General features: G+C 26.9%; 1 pseudogene; it reads left to right on the plus strand.

The window, feature by feature from the left end:
• LOC149518661 (receptor-like protein kinase FERONIA pseudogene) overlaps window positions 1-16172 on the plus strand; it is a 52528-nt pseudogene extending 36356 nt beyond the window's left edge.
• Window positions 16173-20898: the final 4726 nt, after the last annotated feature.

Consider the following 20898-nt stretch of genomic DNA (forward strand, 5'->3'; position numbering starts at 1 on the left):
TATAGCCTTAACATTCAAGCTCCTGTAAGAACCCAAATTCGTCCTATTAACCCAACAAGTGGTTCATGAGAACAACGGACTACTCGAGAAAAACCTGTATTTGATCTAATCCCTATGACTTATACAAAGTTATATCGAGAACTCTATAATAGCCATTTGATTGCCCCTAGCCATGTGAAACCGCTTAAACCACCCTATCCAAAGTGGTATGATCCTACAGCCCGCTGCGATTACCATTATGGAATTATTGGCTATTCTACTGAAAATTTCACTGCTTTAAAGCATAAGGTACAATGGTTGATCAATGATGGAATGGTAAGTTTTGATCAGGAAAAAGTAACAACACCTAATGTTAGCGTACTGAGTGAAAGTCAAGAACAGAAGGGATCCGGAGAGTCACAATGAATTGAGGGGCAAGATGTCAATAGAGATTTTTCACCTGATCATATAGGGGGATAATTTTTAAGAATGGAGATAAGGCTGGTTGAAGGTTTTTTTTGTCATTTTAAGATTTTTTTTCGAGTAATGTTAGATTTCTTTTTTTGCAATATGATTTCACTTGTTATCATCTTAATAAAGGCAAGTTAATGCATTTCATTATATTTTTCTCTTTCACTTGACCATTACTCCATGCTCTGTTACCTTTCATAACTTTATACTCCCATTCTTAAATTTTAGATGATGAATATTTAGACAATGATAACAATAATTCTAAGATTTAATTTTGAGAACTCATCCATATTAATATGAGGAGATGATTTAAGCAAAAAAAAAGAGGTAAGCCATTACCAAAGGTGAAAGATATGTAATCTTTTATACATGATCATGAGCTTTGTTCAATAGATGATGTTTAAGAAAATTATTCACAATTGAGATGAAAAATGGCCATCTTTCTTTTACCATTTGAAAAACCATTTATTGTTACCCCTTTGAGCCTATTATGATTTATTTTTCGGAGGAACCCCAATCAAGGATCACCCTCTACACCGAGGGGCAATTTTTGAAAAAAATCACAAAAGGTCTCAAAAATAAAAAAAAAGAAAAAGAAAAATAAATGCCACACATGACTTGGGGCAAGGTAATGAGAATTCTTTGTGTGAGAAAAGAAAAAGTAGTGAAACGATGTGGGGCAAAATGTCAAGTTATATAAAATGATCCTTTCGTTTTGAACCTTGTTAATACATGTTTTGAGCCTATTATATCCATTTTTTTTATGACCCTTCACCTTGGCCTACATTACAACCTTGAAAAGTCCATTTGAATCAAGTGTGAATACTCAACTTGAATGATCATATGTTGAGCAAAGGTATACTCATGATAAAGCAATGGAATCATGCTACTTTGCTTTAAAGTTTGATATATGAAAGATATCAACAATGGATGAAAAATGAGAAAAAAAAAAAAGATGATGAAAAAAAAAAAAAAAAGAATGAATGAATGAAAAAATGAGAAAACTCAAATTGAAAACCTGAAAGGGTGATTTTGGTAAAGGAAAATCCAGGTCAAATGGTTCACATGAATGGAAGATCAAAGACATTTGAAGATCCCTCAAAGACTGGGGCAAAGTTCGCCAAGCTCAAGATAACTTTAACAGTAAATGGAATGAGTTTTTAAAAAAAGAATCTTAGATTAATGTTGAGAATTGTCTGAATATTCATCATTTGGACATACAATTCATCCTAATGACATGTATCTAATTTATTTCCTTTCCCATTTTTTTTGTACCGAAATAGATTTTCATTGATTATCTTTACCATAATTCACCTTGTGTTTTTTTATTGTTACACCCCTAGAATGAATTGAAAAAATGCTTGATTGCATTGTATTTGTCAAGATTTGAAATGATAATGAATGAATGAATATGGGTTTAAAAGAGTCTTGCATTCATTTGAAAAGAAATCTAAGATGATGGTGGTAACAAAATGAAAAAATGGTAGAAACTTAAAAGAGATGATTTGAAAGGATATATGATGCCACCAAATGGAGAATATGATGAGGCAAATCTTGAAAAGTGGTATAACCAAGTGATGAGTTTAAGGATGAATTGGTCGATATGACTTGCAAGTTATGATTGAATGATGAAAATAATCAGTGGACAAAGTTTGTTTTGGAATGGTTAATGCTGATACACCCATGAGTAATGACCCAGTGATGGTGGATAAAACTTGTTTTGAAATTTGTTAGTGCTGAGAAATTCATTGAATGATGGTCAAGTGATGATCGATTGATGAAGCTTATTCCAAAGTATTGAGAAACTGAACAAGGAAGAATGTGAGTGAAAAAGATAATTGAGAGCTACATTGGTTTGATCTTAAAAGAACAGTATAATTGGATCTCTGAAGAATCAAAAGGCTTGATGCCCAAGGAAAAAGCTTGAAAAACTTGAGTACCATACATTGAATAGGAATTAATTGGCCAACATTTGCATAACATGCATTGAAATTCATGCACATTGCATAGCATACACTATTTTCAAGAAAGTATAGTGTATAAATTCAAGAAACAGGGGTGTTTCAACATCCCACATAGAGAAGACAGGTATGAAGATATTTTTGAGAAGAAACTTGTCAGGTAAGTTCATAATCCTTGAAATAGGATCTCTTTTGGTATCAGGGTTGATTTATAAGACCTTTGGGCATAATCTCCTGAAATTCCTTCAAACATAACTTTCAACTCCTTTGGACATGAGTGTCAGGGAGCAATTTACTTTTCCAAAGTCATGGTGACTCTGTTTAGAGGAGCAATTTACCTTTCCAAAGTCGTTGTGCTTTCCAAAGTCGTGGTGCCTCTGTTTACAGGAGCAATTTATTTTTCAAAGTTCTGTTACCTCTATTTAGAGGAGCAATTTACTTTCCTAAAGTCGTGGTGTCTCTGTTTAGAGGAGCAATTTACTTTTCAAAGTCATGGTGCCTCTGTTTAGAGGAGCAATTTATTTTCCAAAGTCGTTGAGCCTCTGATTAGTGGAGCAATTTACTTTCCCAAAGTCGTGGTGCCTCTGTTTAGAGAAGCAATTTATTTTTCAAAGTCGTTAAGCTTCTGATTAGAGGAGCCATTTATGTTTCTCAAAGTCGTTGAGCCTCTGCTTAGAGGAACTTTGGTCAAAAAAACAAAAAGCAAAAAACAAAAAAAACAAAAAACAAAAAAAAAAAAAAAAAAAAAAAAAAACAAAAAATGAAGATGTTGAGTTGAGTCTTGATTGAGTGTCTACGTCTTTGCGCAATTTCTGTTTCACAGAAAATGTAAAAAGAGGGGCAACTGTAAACACTCAATTTGATCCAGGCCCAGATCAATTGGGCTTGGTCCAAATGGGTAAGTCTATATATATATATTTTATTTTTATTTTTTGTGTTTTACATTTTTATTTTTATTTTATTTTTATTATTATTATTTTATATATGTATATATATATTTTTCTTTTATTATTATTTTTATCTTAGGTATTTATGTATTTATTAGTATGTATATATCTTTATTATTATTTTTTTTTCTTTTTTTTCTGTTAATATTTATGTAATTATCTGTTATTTAATTTTAATTTATCTGTTAATTTTTTTTATTTATCTGATTTATTTTCGTTTGATTTTTTTCTTTTTTTTTTATTTATCTGACTGAAAATTGGATTGAAATTCAATCAGAAGAGTCCAGATTAAATTCAAAGATTGAATCCCCGTCCAAAAAGGAATAGGGATTGATCAGAAACTCTTCTGATCAATCCTTATAAATAGATACAGAACACAGAAGCAAAGGACACAAAAAAAAAAGTGAGTAAAGCTATTGATTTGAGAGAAAAGGGGCGTATAGAAGGCTAAGAAAAGGTTTAGAAGTGTTCAGAGAATTAGCAGAAATTTTTTGAAGATTTTTGGTGATTTTTTTTCTAGGAATTTCTGGAAAATTTCAGATTCCGGTTGAATTTTCTGGCAAAAGTTACATTTTTCGATGAAAATTTCGACCAACTTTAAAGTTTTCGGTGAGTTGCCCAGTTTTCGATGAAGGATCCCAGAAATTGACCAACTTTTCGGCCAACTTTCGGCCAACTTCCAGTGAAAAACCTAGATTCCGGTGAAATTTTCCAGAATCTGATGAACATTCAACCGGAGTTCTTCGACCTTTTAAAGAGAAGCGAGAGAAAAAAAGAAGAAGAGAAAGAGAGAGGGGAGAAGCTTTCTGCTGAAAACAGAGAGAGGTGCCTTTATACCCTCCCAAAACGACGTTGTTTTTGCCTTAAGTGACCCAGAGGATCCGCGCGTTTTACCGAGATCCAACCCGACCCGAGCGTCGACCCGCTTCCTGACCCGCGCGTGTCTCCCCCCTTCGAGCCGATAACTGAGTCGAGCCGGGGTCCCAAGCCGCTTCTCCGAGCCGTTTCTCTTTCTTGAGCCGAGCCGAGCCGAGATGTACTCCGAGCCGCTCCAGGTTTTTTTTTTAATTTTTTTTATTATATTTGTTTATTTGTTTATTTATTTATTTATTTATTTATTAGATTAGGTTTATTTAATATTCTTTTTATCTTTATTTTATTTTTATTTTTGTTTTACTCTTCTTTATTTTTTTATTTTTATTTATTTTCACTTTTATTAAAAATCAAAAAAATATTTTTGGGGAAGAGTTGAAAGTATCAATTTTCCTTAAAAATAAATTTCCAAAAAATATTTTTGGGGAAAAGTTGAAAGTTTCAATTTTTCTTAAAAATAAAATTTCAAAAAAAGGGGTTTTGAGGAAAAGTTGAGAGTATCAATTTTCTTTAAAAATAAATTTCAAAAAATATTTTTGGGGAAAAGTTGAAAGTATCAATTTTTCTTGAAAATAAAATTTCAAAAAAAAGGTTTTTGAGGAAAAGTTGAAAGTATCAATTTTTCTTAAAAATAAATTCCAAAAAATATTTTTGGGAAAAAGTTGAAAGTATCAATTTTTCTTGAAAATAAAATTTCAAAAAAAGGGTTTTGAAGAAGAGTTGAAAGTATCAATTTTCCTTGAAAATCAAAGTTTTCAAAAAAATATTTTTGGGAAAAAGTTGAAAGTATCAATTTTCCTTAAAAATAAATTTTCAAAAAATATTTTTGGGGAAAAGTTGAAAGTATCAATTTTCCTTAAAAAATAAATTTCAAAAAATCAATTTTTGAGGAAAAGTTGAAAGTATCAATTTTCCTTAAAAATAAATTTCCAAAAAAAAAATATTTTTGGAGAAAAGTTGAAAGTATCAATTTTTCCTACACAAAAATAATCATTTTTTTCTTTTTATTTAATATTAAATAATCCGACGATAGAACCTCTGTAAGTGAAACAGTAGTTTTCTTGCATACTCCTGAAGTGAGGAAATTTTCTCAATTTTCTACTAAAAGTATTAGAGTCAATTGAGAATAATTTTCAATAATTAATTACTTGATAAAATTTTAAGGCTAATTGGATGACACAAATTTAAGCTGGTACCATCTCTTGATGGGCGTTGTGAGGGTGCTATAATCTTCCTCACACGTAATCGAACTTCCGAACCTTGTTCTGGTTAGTAGACCTGAACCTATTATTTTAGGGACCCTTAAACTTAGGTATTCCCTGAAAGGACAGATTCTTTAGGTGACCAATCGCACCTAGATAAAAAAGATTGGTGGCGACTCCCTTAAGTCAATGTCTAGCGATAGATCATCGGATCTAGATGTTATGACAGATGCTATTAGATTATGCTTGGTTCCTGGTGTCATGATTCCACCAAAGTTTAAAGTGCTTGAGTTTAAAATGTTTGATGGGACCGAATGCCCTACTTCACATATTATGATGTATTATCGCAAGATGGTTGCATATGCTCATAATAAAAAGTTGTTCATCCATGTTTTTTAAGACAGTCTTACTAGTTTAGCTGCTAAGTGGCATGGGCAACTACATAAATCTCACATTCGTGGGTGGAGAAAACTTGTAAGGACTTTCATTACACAATACAAACACATTATAGATCTAACACTAAATCACATGTCTCTACAAAGAATGAAAAAGAAAGATACTGAAAGTTTCAAAGAATATGCCTAAAGATAAAGGGATATTGCTGTCCTAGTTCAACCACCATCACTGAAAATGAGATCACAATCTTATTTGTCAATACTTTCAAGACTCCCTACTATAAAATAAGGATTGAAAATGCTACTAAAAATTTCAATGATATGGTAATTTCTGAAATATCATTGAAAATGCCATCAAGAATGAAAAACTTGAAGGTGGTGATGCAAATAAATGGGTAGTGCTAAAAAAAAAAAAGAAAGAGATGCTCAAGCTTTAATTCATGAGGGGCAACAAGTTGGAGGCTTCACTCCATATTATCCTTACCTGATGTACAAACCTTACTACCCAACCATCAACAATGTTTCCCCAAGTCTTTATACTTGTGAACTAGTCATACAGTCATCTAACTCTTGGTCAGTTGCTTAACTTAAAAATCAGGTGAAAAGAGAAAAAGCTTTTATAGATCAATTCCTATGACATACACTGAGCTACTCCCTTAACTCATTAAAAACCACAGTGGGGCATAATTTTGAAAGAGTTTTTATAAATGTCTATCACCTTAAGAACTTTAAGAAATAATGTAATTTTGTAACATTTGACTATTTTATCTCAACCTTTTATTTATCTTTCATCATTTCCATAAGTGATAGATGCATTTTCATTACATTTTTTTATTGTTCAATTGCTTTTATATACATGCCTTTCATATTTCACCTACTCCTATCTTTTAAATAATGAATGTTCAAATAATCATGACAATAATTTTGGATTCGATTTTGAAATAATTATTCATATTGATGGAATTGATAAATTGAGACTTTTAATCTATTGGGATCATTAAAGTAAAAGAGAATAGGTTTTATGAAATGAAACTAGCATGAGATTTTGCTTATTTGTAGACTGAAGTGATGTGGTATGTGGTTTTCTTATGATGATTCACTCAAAGTTTGCTCTTAATCAATAAATGTTCTTCCTTGAGAGTATTTATATTTGAAATGAGAAATGACCATCTTTTTTCTACCCTTCACGCAAGGAGTAAAATTATCCATTTGTTATCTCATTTAAGCTTATTGAATTTTTTTTGAAAAAACCTTAACTAAAGATCACCCTCTACATTAGAGAGCAAAGTTTGAAAAGGTTTGATCATAAAGAAAAAAATAAAGAAAAAAGAATGTGAAGATCTTTATTGATTTCAAGGACAAAACAAAAAACCTCTTTGGTGCTCAGATCTTTCTTGAAAAAGGATGAAAAATGCAAATAAAAAAATGTAAAGAAAAGAAAGAAAAAAGAAAAAGAGAGAACTAATGAAGAATGGGGCAAAAAACCAAGTTGCATCATATGATAAAAAATGATCCTTTTATTTATAACCTTTTGAACTAATTTTGGGCTTATTATATCTTTTTTTTTTTAATAATCCTCTCACCTTAGCCTATGTTACATCTCTTAAAAGTCCAATTGGATCGAATGTGAAAGGTCGAAGTAGAGTGTCATGAATTGAACTAAGATAAACTTATCATGGGATTGTTGGAAATTTTGATTGAGATGTCACTGCTAGATTAAAAGAAAAGGGAAAATGAGAAGGAAAAGATGTGATAGATGTTCAAAAAAAAAAAAGCAAAAACAAAAAAACAAAGAAAAAATGAAGACTTCAACTAAAATCCTAAAAGGGCAATTTAAGTAATAAAAAAGAAACTTAGGAAAATAGCCTTGATAAAGATCCTCAAGAAATAGGGATAATGCTTGAATTGATGAAATATTAAGAATATCAATGGAATGAGCTTTGGAAAAAAATTTAAAATTAATTTGTCTAGAATTGTCTGAATATTCATTATCTTAGATGTTGTGTATCCTTGCTAGTGTTTATCTTGATGATTCATTTTGAAATGATTTCTTTGCCTATTTATTCTTTACCAGACTTATTCTTATAATGAATACCCTTTCTTTGATTTTTCTTGTTCTTCACCATTTATTTCTTCCCATGATGAATTAAAGAAATGTGATGGGTTACATTTGGTATTGAATTGAAATAATGATGAATGAATAAAGAACTATTATGAAATATCCTTGCATTATTTTTAAGTGACTAAGGCATATTAAAAATGAAATGTGAAAAATGAAAGAAGTTTAAAATGATTTTAATCTTTGTTGCTTACAAATGAAAAGAAACATTTCAAATGTTGAAATCAAATGATAAAGCTAATGAAGAAGAATTTTGGATAACAAATTAGTTGATACAGTTGCTAGCCGATTTCAAAGAATTTGAAGAAAAACATGATGAAAAGCTGAAAAGAAGACACAAAAAAGAGTCTTGAGATCCCATTAAAATAAGAAAACTTTGGATTTAGATGATATAATGGATAAGACTACTTAATAATGCATAATAGCTCATGTTAAAAACCACAAGTGTTGATGAGTTAAAATGAGTCAAAATATAAATCAAGAGTTTTGATAACTCCTGGATTTACCATAATTGAAAATGAATTGCATAGCATACATTGCATTTATCACATGCATTACATGCATGCATCATATTGAGAATATGACACTCATTTATGGCATTCATCATGCATATTTGGAAAAGAAAAAAAAGTTTAAAGTTTGAAATTGCATAGGAATTTTCCATTCATGTGTTGTATTCACTACATTCATTACATGTTGCATATATCATCTTATTTATTGCACTTATGCACTTCATGTTTGGAAAAGAAAGATCAAAGTTTAAGCTATGAAATTAAGATGGAATTTTAAAAAATCTTTGGCTCATGCATTCATTGCATGCATACATTGTGTTTATCATATTCATCCCTTGCATTATGCATGTTTAAAAGGAAGAAAAATTAAAGTTTGAATCTTGAAATTGAATTTGAGAATTGTAGAAAATCGTTTCATTCAAAACTTTAGTTGTGGTAGAATATTTTATTTTTCAAAGTTTCAAAGCCTCCGTTGTAAAGGAGCATTTTATTTTTCAAAAGTTTAAAAACCTTAGTTGTGAGGAGCATTTTTCAAAAAAAAAAAAAAGTTTCAAACCTCTGAGGAGGAGCTTTTTCAATTTTTTTTTCAATTTTTCTTGACCCGAACAACATGGATGTCTTTTGTCTTTGTACAATTCCTATTTCACAAAAAATGTATAAAAAGGTATAACTGTCGACACCCTATTTTGCCTAGAGATTTTTTGAAATTCATTTGATTTCAAATTTTAATTTTGATTATGCAATTGAGCCTTAATTGGAAAAGTAAATTTTAGGCCCAAAGATTAAGCCCTAAATTTTATTTGTATTTTAATTTTTTTAGTTTAATTTTTGGTTTATTTTTTATTTTTTTAGTTAAAAAAGACAAAGTCAATTAGTAAAAAAAAATTTTCAAAAGAATAAAAATAAAAAAAATGTAGGATTTTGCATAGAAAATCTTGGATTTAATTCAACTCTTGGAGTCAATTCAACTCTTGAATTCTATCTCAAATTTTAACTTTAATAATTGAATAATTTTGGAAAGACTTGAGGCTTAATCTATTGAAAAAGGGAAGATTACACAAAGAATAAAATTTATAGTGAAATCCTAGATTCGGTTGAATTAATTTCTTCCAAATCGAAAGGGATTTAATCTTTATAGAAGGACCTTGAATCTAATATCAAAATGAGGGTCTCACAGCAATTCACTTTAAGATCAAACAAATATCATTGAAAAAGAGAAAAAATTTGGGCAAAGTTTTGAACCAACAAGGAAAAAGCAATCAAGAAAAAAATTTTGCAAGAAGATCTAGTTAGAGTTTTTAGAAGGAAAGCTAAAATTTATAGTAGGAAATATCAATTTTTAAAAGCAAAAAATTGTTGGAACCTGTGATTTATTGAGGTAATATTTGCTTTCATTTTTTTTTTTTTGTGATTTTTGCATAACTTTTATAATATTTATTGTTTACTCTTATTTTTCTTTTATTTATTTGCATGGTTTATATATTTTTAATTGCATGATTATATATTTAATTGCATGCTTATTTACATGATTATTAATTTATTTATTTGTGTGATTGCATGATTATATATTTAATTGTATGTTTATTTGCATGATTTACATTGTTAATTGCATGATTATATATTTAATTGCATGATTATTAATTTATTTATTTATGCGATTGTAGGATTATTAATATATTTGTTTGCATAGTTATTTATTATTATTATTGCATGATTTTATATTTATTGCATGATATAATATTTTATGTTATTGTATGATTAATATTATATTTGAATTATATTTAATTGCATGTTTCTATATTTATTGTGTGCATAATTGCATGATTATACATAATTACTAATATATATGTGTGATTATATTTGATGACATGATTATATATTTGCTTGAATGGTTATTAATATATCTATATGGTGTTTTATATTATTGCATGATATTATATATTTACATGATTGCTATTATTGCATGATAATTAATATATTTGCATGACATTTTTGCAAGAATATTTTAGTATCATCTAGGCATGATATTATTACATGATGTTTAGTATGATTTATAATATATTTGCATGATAATTTTTGCATGGTATGATTTAATATTTATTGCATAATTACTTGATATTTGTTATAGAATTTTTGTATCACCATGTTTTGTAAATAAATAAAAAGATTAGAATTGTTTGATTTGCATGATAAAATCATCTTTGGTTATGGTTTAATTTAGATAACACATAATTAATTTAGTACCAATTTTGGGTACAAAGGGGTGCTAATACTTTTCCTGCACGTAATTGACTCCCAAACTTTAGTTCAGTTGATGTAGACAAGAACCTATTCTTTTTAAAAACCTATAGTTTAGGCTTATGATAACTTAAAAAGGATAGATTCATGTAGGTGGCAAATCACACTTAGGTAAAAAAGATTGATGCCGATTCCATAATTTTTGTGTCTAATAAGTAGTTTTTCTCAACCTAAACGTTATAACAAAAAAAAAAGTTGCATTGAAGATGTTTTATGTACTTGATCTAAATTTGGAACCAATTTCAAAATAAACTTTTAAAGATTCTGATGTTGTTAAGGCAACAAAAGGCAAACATTGATAAGATGAATGAGTCTGTCGAGGTTATATTTTGAATTCATTATCTGATCGTCTATATGACCTATATAGAAATATGAAAACACCAAAAGAGATATGGACTGCTCTTGAACACAAATACATGAACAAAAAGAAAGGTAAGGATAAGTTTTTGGCTTTGAAATACTTTGAATTTTCAATAACTGATGACAAACCAATCATGGACCAAGTGCACTAGTGACAAATTTTGGTTTCTAAGTTAAGGGAGCTAGAAATAAAGGTTCCTGATTCACTTCAAGTCAGAGCTATTTTGTCAAAACTTCCTCCTTCTTGGAATGAATATAGGAATAAAGTTCTGCATTCAATAGATATTTTCACTATTGAAGAATTTCAGACTCACATACAAATTAAAGCAAAAAATCGTGCAAGAGATGCACACTTTCTTAGAGGTTCCAACGTGAATTATATGAGTGGACAAAATTCTAAAAAACCCACAAGTCTTCTGATAAATTTCAAAACATTTTTAACGTCAAGAAGAATGGATTTAAGAAATCCAAATTTAATAAGAATAAAATGTGTTTCCATTGTGAAAAGAAAGGACATTTGATTAAAGATTGCAGATTTAAAAATGTTGGAATTAAGATTGGTTCCAGTTTTAAAAGCAAGGCAAATCTACTTGAGCAAGAAATTAATGAACTTGTTGCAATAGTGACTGACATATAAATTGGAATGATCATTGAAGTTCATATGGCCACTACAAATAAGTCATCTAATTGGTGGCTAGATTCTGGTGCAACAATTCATGAAGAATAGTTCAAGACTTATGAAGAATGCAAGAGACCAGAAAACATCATTATAGGAAATCATGTTCCTACCAAAGTGATTGGAAAAGGAACAATTGAATTGAAATTCACCTTAAGACAAAAACTAACTTTACTTAATGTTTTTCATGTTCTTGAGATTAGAAAGAATTTTGTATCTGTAAATCTATTATGTAAGAAAGGCTTTAATATTGTAATAGAGTATGATAAAGTTATAGTGTCCAAAAATGGTGTATTCATTGGAAAAGGATATTCCAATGATGGTATGTTTAAACTAAGCATTAATGAAATAAATAATGTTTCTGCTTATATTGTTGAGCATTCTTCTTTTTTATGGCATACTAGATTAGGACATTTAAATTATAAAAATATGAATCATATGACTTAGGATAGTTATGTAACATACCAAAAAAATCATGACATTAGATGTGAAATCTGTGTCAAAGCAAAAATGACTAATAAACCTTTTCCTAAAACTGAAAGAAATACAGAATTATTAAAACTCATACATTTTGATATTTGTGAGTTAAATGGTTTATTAACAAGAGAAGGAAAAATGTATTTTATAACATTTATAGATGATAGTTCTCATTATACTTTTGTGTATCTAATGAGAACAAATGATGAAGCTTTTGATAAATTCAAAGAATATAAATTAGTTGTTGAAAATCAAAATTCTTCAAATTGATAGGGGTGGTGAATATTTTTTCGATTCATTTTCTCTTTTTTGTGAAGATAATGGAATTATTCATCAAAAGACAGTCCCTTATGCACCCCAACAAAATGGTTTTGTCAAAAGAAAAAATATAACCTTGGTTGATATTGTAAATAGTATCTTGTTAAATGCTAAATTACCTCTAAATCTTTGGGGAGAAGCACTTTTAGCAGCATGCCACAAACATAATAGAATTCTTTCAAAGAAATTCTTAAAGACACCATATAAACTTTGGAATCATGGTAGAAAATCAAATTTGGATTATTTTAAAGTGTGGGGTTGCATTGCCTTTTATAAAATACCTCATCCTCATAAATCAAAATTATGACCTAGAGATATTAAAAGTATTTTTATTGGTTATGCATAGAATTCAAAAGCATATAGACGATTTAAATATTAATGTTATTATCGAATCTATTCATGTAAAATTTTTTGAAAATAAGTTTATATGTGATACTGAAATTGATGTGGAGAAACAAATTGAAATGATTCCTATGACTAGAAATAAAAGAAAAGAAAGTAATGATTTTGTTGAACTTAGAAAGAGCAAAAGAACTAGAAAAGAGAATATTTTACCTTCTGATTTTGTTTCTCCAAATTCTATAGTATTTATAGTAGAAGGAAATAGAACCAAAGTGTTTAAGAAAACAAGAATTCTACTAAATATAGATGAAGGCCCTAAAACATTTAATAAAGCTATAACTTCAAGAGATGTTGTTTTTTGGAAAAAAGCTATTAATGATGAAATGGACTCAATCATGTCCAATAATACATGGGTTTTGGTAGATTTACCTTCAGGTTTTAAACCGATAAGATGTAAATGGGTGTTTAGAAAGAAATATAATATAGATGGTTTTGTACAAACTTTTAAAGCAAGATTAGTTACAAAAGGTATCAAACAAAAGAAAGGCATAGATTATTTTGATACATATGTTCTGGTAGCTAGAATAACATCCATTAGAGTTCTTATATCTTTGGCTTCATTTATAAATTACATGTGCATCAAATGGATGTTAAAACAATATTTTTAAATGGTGACCTAAAGGAAAAAGTATACATGAAACAACCAAAAGGTTTTATTCTTCCAGGTAATGAGAATAAAGTTTGTAAATTAATTAAGTCTCTTTATGGGCTAAAGCAAGCTCCTAAACAATGGCATGAAAAGTTTGATTCAACCATAGTAGCCAATGGTTTTAAACATAATAGAGTGGATAAGTGTATTTACTTAAAATTTGCTAAAGAATATGGAGTTATAATATGTCTTTATGTGGATAATATGCTAATTTTTAGTACTAATATAATTGGCATAAATGAAACCAAAAGATATTTGATTTCTAACTTCAAAATGAAAGATTAAATGATGTTAATACCATTTTGGAAATTAAAGTTAAGAGATATAACAAGCATTTCGTACTTAATCAAAGTTATTATATTGAGAAACTACTTAATAAGTTTAAGTGTCTTAATATAAAAGAAGCCAATACTCCATATGATACAAGTATAAAATTAATAAAAAAATCAAGGTTATGTAATTACACAACTTGAATATACTAGTGTTATTGGAAGTATTATGTATGCTATGCATTATACTAGGTCAGATATAGCTTTTGCTGTTTACAAGCTATCAAGATATAAAAGTAAACCTAGTATAAGTCATTGGAAAACCATAGAAAAAGTTCTAGATTATCCTAAAAGAACTAAAGATTTTGGCTTATTTTATTTCTGAGATCCAATTGGTTTGGAAGGATATTCATATTCAAGTTGGATCACTAGTATAAGTGACAATAAATCCACTTCAGGATGGATGTTTGCCCTTGGATATGGTGCAATTAGTTGGGCATCCAAGAAAAAAACTTGCATTTCACATTCAACTATGAAATCTGAATTTCTAGCTTTAGCTACAACAAACAAAGAAGCTAAATGGCTAAAAAATTTATTAATGGATATAGAGTTGTGGCCACAACCAATGACAGCCATTTCTTTGTACTGTGATAGTGAAGCTACTATGTCTAGAGCTTATAGTGAAATTTATAATGGAAAATCTAGACATATTAGTTTAAAACATGATTATATCAAAGAATTATAAAAAATGAGATAATTAACATAATATATGTTAAATCTACTAACAACTTAGCAGATCCTCTTACCAAGGCACTACCTAGAAATTTGGTAAGAAGCACCACAATTGGAATGGGTTTAAAATTCCTTTTAGACACCAATAATGGGAACCTAACTTTGAATTAGTAACCTCTAATTGCAAAGTTTAACAGTTAACAACGAGTTTTTATTATGTGTTTGTAAACACTAGTCAACCCATTCTAAATATTTGGAATACTAGTATAAGCCATTGCATAAATGAAGGATGAGATTGAACTCTTAATGGAGTTTATAATTAAATGTCTATAGCAATAGAGACATAAATAAGAAACTTCTCCTACATAAACATAGAAGTGGTGCCGCTTCAACAAGAAAGTTGGAAACTTTCTTGTAAATGTTTATAAATAAGGATAAGCACATGGCTATAATAATGCTAAAGCGGTTATAAACCTCTGACAGAATATTAAATAAGTATTATATGTGTTATATCTTCAATTTTAACACTAGGAGTTAAGGTTTAATCTATGGACGCCATAAACTTTGTTAGAATTTTAAGGTATATATGCTAATTGAAGGTTTCAATTAAAAGATACTTTCTTGTATTCATAATATTTATTTGTGTGAAAGGTTAAAAATTAAGCACCTACATTCCAAACCAGTGGGGGATTGTTGGTAATTTAGAATGTAGTGTATCCCACATTGAGTAAAAAGATTATTTATATGTGGTTTAAAAGAGATTACTTATATTATTTAAGTAATTGAGCTAAATGTTAGAGTGGGCCAAGTCAGACAATTTTAAAAGTCAAAGATGGGCACTTGGGCACTTAGGGCACTTAGGCTTGTTTGGCAAATAGATTTAATTTTTAAATCTTTTAAATTTTGTATTATTTATTTATTTCAAAATATTACTAATTTTGAATAAATATGTCTAAACAAGAAAACATGACTATTTAAATAAAGTTTATTTCAGCAACAAAATATAACTATACAGAATATCATGACTTTTTTAAATGGCTTGATTAGTGACTGTTCATTTGTTATAAATAGATCTTTTTACTTGACCAATTTCACTACTTCTGATTTAGAGAGTTTTTAAGGCTTTATTGTATCCTATAGGTATAATTGCCTTTAAGATAGTGTTCTTTACGACTCAAAATCATATTTTATTCTTTCTTATTATTTCTATTTTCTTAAATTTTCTAACAAAAGTCTTGTGTGCAAGACCAGCTGTTAATCGTGAGCCAGAAGAGGATGATCAGTCAAACGTAAGATTGGCTAGATGGGTTGTTCATTGCTATCGAAGTGAAAAATTTGATGTCTTGATTGAAACATACCTAAGAGGAAAGATCATGTCCGAGTGCCTTACCACATTAGTGGACATTACAGTAAGGTGCCTAGCCAGTAGGCCAATAGATCGACCATCAATAAGTGATGTGCTCTGTAAACTCGAACAAGCATTGCTGTTGCAGGAAAAGGCTGATGTTAATCTCCAAATCAAAGATGTATGACCAAATAGTGATAGCAGTAACAGAGCATTAATATTTTGGATACATATTGTACAAATTATAATAGAATTTGAATGCTACAATAAAATTGGTAAGATGCATGCACATGTCCAAATTTGGTGAAAATGTTTTAATCAATTAAATTAAATATTTAATTGGTTAAAAATTTTAATTGAAGATTTACTAAAATCACATAGATCAAGATCCAGTCAATCAGAATCCACTTATAAATAATCATTTTTTATATCTAATTAAATGAAAATAATTTTAAAATAAAATCAAAGTGATTAAATTCTTTTGAAATTCTCTAACATGCCAAGTGAGATGATATTTTATAGGAAGTTTTTGTATAATAGCCTCCATTGTCAATTATGCAGTTTACCAATAGCATATTTGCTATTTCCATCCTCTCAATTTTATCAAGCTGCTCCAATCCAACCCAACCCACTATTACACATTCTTCATAATGCTATAGACATATATGTCCTTGATAATTTGTTAAGCTAATTATTTTATCCTTAATTAATGATTTTTTATTAAATTAAAAAAATGATTAGTTTTATTTTTTATTAACACTAAAGTTTTTAATTATTAAAATAAACTTTCCTTAATTAATTTTCTTTCTTAAATTAAAATATTGACTAATTATTTTATTTTCTTATTAAGTATTAATGATGAACTAAAGTAAACTCTTTTTTTTGTTTGGAGGACCATTTTTCAAATTAAATTGGTACCTTGATTCTTTGATTGGCCAAAATAATCTAATGATGAGATGTCCTCAATATGTCATTTCATTATAGTCTTGCATTTTTTGGTTAGTGAAAATTTAAAAAGATTTTTGTAAAAAAAAAAATACTAAAAGGATAAATTAAACATAATCGAAAACAATCAATTATGCAAGTATTTTGTATCATTATTATGCTACATTTTTATGCCTTTCCACAATATGGATGGAACATTATCCATGTCATAATGATGCAAGCTACAACAAGTCATGGGCTACCAGTTCATTTGGGAGTTCGATAAGCAGATTTTCATTACATTGCCATGTTCGTTTTATCAATGGATCCTTAGAAACTCTAAATAAAAAGCAAGAATTGGATTGAAGGTGATTAGAAGATTATATTAAGGTTAAGTATGAATTGTCAAATGTTGGTTATTGTTTGTCTTATAACCTTTTGATGCAAGACATTTTCTAGGTGATTGGAAGATATGACTAATTTTTTACTTTCTTTTCTTGTTCAATGAATTGGGTATGATTACGATTTCTTCTGCAGATAGATTTTGGTTGATTATATCATCTATATATAAAAATATAAACTTTAAAAGTGTTAATAGTTATTGACTTAAATATTTCTATAAATTTTTAAATTAACAAATTTATCTTTACATATATAAAGTTTTATCAATTTATTTAGGTTTAGTTTAAATCAACTAAAATTAAAAATAGATTTTATGTGAAATTAAATTACTTAAAATTTTAATTTCAAAAGTGTTAAAAGTGATTAGCTAAAATATCTTTAGTAAATGTTTTTATAAATTTTAATTTAAATGTATTTTTTATTATAAACTCTTTTTATTATTAGACTAAAAAGGTGTTAAAAATGATTGACTAACAATAATATATATAGATGATTTTAATTCTCAAAATATTAAATGTGATTGATAACAATATCATTAGTAATTTTTTATAAATTTTAATTTAAATGACTTTTTTTAATTACCTCCTTTTTTTATAAGTATAATAATTTTTCACATTAAATAAAGATACAAATAGAATGAGATCAAAGTTTAACATGCATAAGAATAAAGCTATTATATGGAATTTGTAGTTTTACTTGTTATCAAAATAATTCTATAGGTAGTTAATGTTGATAAATAAATTCATTAAAGATAATCATAATTAAGTCATTTAACTATATTTATTTTTTTTATTTTTTGTCTTTCAAATTTTTTGTTTTAATATATTACTTATATATGTATGTTAATGATTTTGTTATTTATATGTTTTATGAATTGATCATTTGATTATTGATAACATAATTAAATCTTTTTAGTTCTTAAAAATAATTTTTTTAATATATTATTTTTACAGTTTAGTTTGACCCCTATAATTAATTTCTTTTTTTTTTCTCTAGAATTTTGTAATTGTTATTCCCAAGAATAAAACTAATATTAAATTAAATGCAAATAAAATTTACCCTTCCATTAATAATTAGCAATATGTGATTCATTGAACTTTTTTATTGAACTTTCTACTTGTAAAATTAGATGATTCAGGAGGTGGTGGAATTACAAGTAACTCAAGATTGGTTCCGTCAAATTGCTATAAGAATTATTTACTATGATCGAAATAATAATTAATTTAATTTTCTTTTAACTTTTATCTTAATATGCACATGTATGATTAATTTATATCTCAAGATTGATATCTAAAGATTATTTAAAATTTCTTAATTATATTAAATTACTCACTTTTTTTGTAATCTAGGTAATTGAACAACCTAATGTGAATTATTCTAAGTAAAAAAAATATCAAGTGAAGTAAAATTAATTGTTTTTGGAGAATTATTTCAACAAAATTCATTGGAATTGGCTTTTAAATGTGTTTATGTCAAAGTTATATTCATTCATAAAAATTTATGTTGTTAATACTGACAAGAAAATCATTATAAATTGTATAAGTAGTATATAATAAGTATGTATCTATGTTGTTAATATTAAAAATTATGTATTTTTAATATTTTTATTTAATAAAAATTTATGCATAATAAAATTTTTTAAATAAAAGAAAAATTAAGCTTTCAATTTATATAATGTACAATGACATTCAATTGATGGAAGCACCAATCCAAAATTATCCTAAGTAGAAAAATGAAATAAAAGATTAAATGATTATGCATAACTCTATCTTTTTCATATGACAAAGAAAATTAGTATTATATGATGTTTAAATAAAAAATACACAAATGTATTAATTTCAAATTTCTTTAGGATTAATGTGAAACTCTTTTATTTAGAAAAACATTGTATACTCCTTTATTTTCTTTTTTATGTTAGTTGAAGAATATTCATTGTGATATACAAAATTTTAAGATTGTCATATTAGGTAATATTTGTTCAAAGAATTGAAATTCATCAAATTAATTATCACATTACATTTACTATAAAAATATTATTATAAATTAAAATTTAACTAAACATAAAAGTGATAAAAGAGCATTTATTAGTAAAATTCATTTGATAAATCTTTATTTAATTGTATATTTAGTACTTCAGTCATTTTGAATTTTTACTTTTCATTCTTTCAAGTTAGATTTTAGATATAGGATCAACAACCAATTGGGTTGAGTCAAGTTTTATTATATACTTTTATTCATATAGTACTCAATTATTCATTTATGCAACTATGCAAATTTGACTTAATAATTGGTTTATACTTCAACTAATTCAACCACAAAAACAATAAAAATAAGACATTGAAGATGAATGGAAAAAGAAAAAAACTTAAATAAAGAACTTTTAAATTGTTACAAAAGATGAATAAGAAAAATTGGATTTTCATTGGGTTACTATATCAATTTGGATTATGGTTATGTTCAATCATTTTGGGTTTTAAATAAATATTAAGTTGTTAGTTTTAAAAATCAATTGAAATTGAGTTAAATTAGTTCATTTTTATAATTACGTATATTATATTATTTTTAATTAAATTAAAATTTAAAATGAGTAAAAATTTATTTATACTCAATTTGAATTTTGAATTAATTAATTCATATTCTTTGAACTATACTTTTATGACATCGATAATAAATTTCAAAATAGAATGAAAGTACAATACAATAAAAATTTAATTAATTGCAAAAATGATGGAGATACTAAAAATAATTCAAGAAGAAAATTTTTATGTTCAAGTTTTACAGAGATTAAAAATATATTATCTTTTGAGAATTTTAAATTTGTATTACAAAACTATTAATTTAAATCAATGAGTTTATAATTGCTTATTTGTTGATCAAGTTGTTGCTATATGAAATGAGTAAAACAATTCAAATATTTCATGTAAAAGAGATATCGTAATTCATACTTATTTAGGAAGACAACATAGATTTAAATATTAGTTAGATTGTTATGATCCCTTACAATATATTTTTAGTTTTTTCGAATAGAGAAGTTCATTAGTATCAAAATATTAAAAAAATCATTTTGAATGATGGTAAGAGGAATGAAGTAATAATTAAAAATATATTATATTTTGTTTGTTAGAAGAAATTTTTTATGAAGAATGCGAAGATAATTATTGTTAATTGAATAGTTTAAAATTATTGTCTATTTAATTTTTATAAATTTTATTTAGTACATTTGTTTTCATTACTTTTATCATATATTTAACAAAATTTTTAAATAAAATTATATATTTAAAAATAGAAACATAAGACAAAATTTATTATTTCCATTAGTGACAGAACATTTTAAAAGTTTTAATATTTTATATGTAATTGTACTTCGTTAACAATTTAGAAAACACATACACTAATAATTTAATGAAATCATCAATAAAATTTATCTTAATGTGTACTATTTTATCACAAACTAAAAACCTTAAAGAATATTTTAAAAATATTGACTTAATATATATTTGTATATATTTATTTAATTTAGTTTTAATATTTGCATTAATATAAAAAAGTTATTATTTTAACTTATTATTATTTGCTAAATCATTGAT

This window comes from Durio zibethinus, chromosome 5 (assembly GCF_047325235.1).
Source record: "Durio zibethinus cultivar Kanyao isolate XHJ-2024 chromosome 5, ASM4732523v1, whole genome shotgun sequence".
Lineage (NCBI taxonomy): Eukaryota > Viridiplantae > Streptophyta > Magnoliopsida > Malvales > Malvaceae > Durio > Durio zibethinus.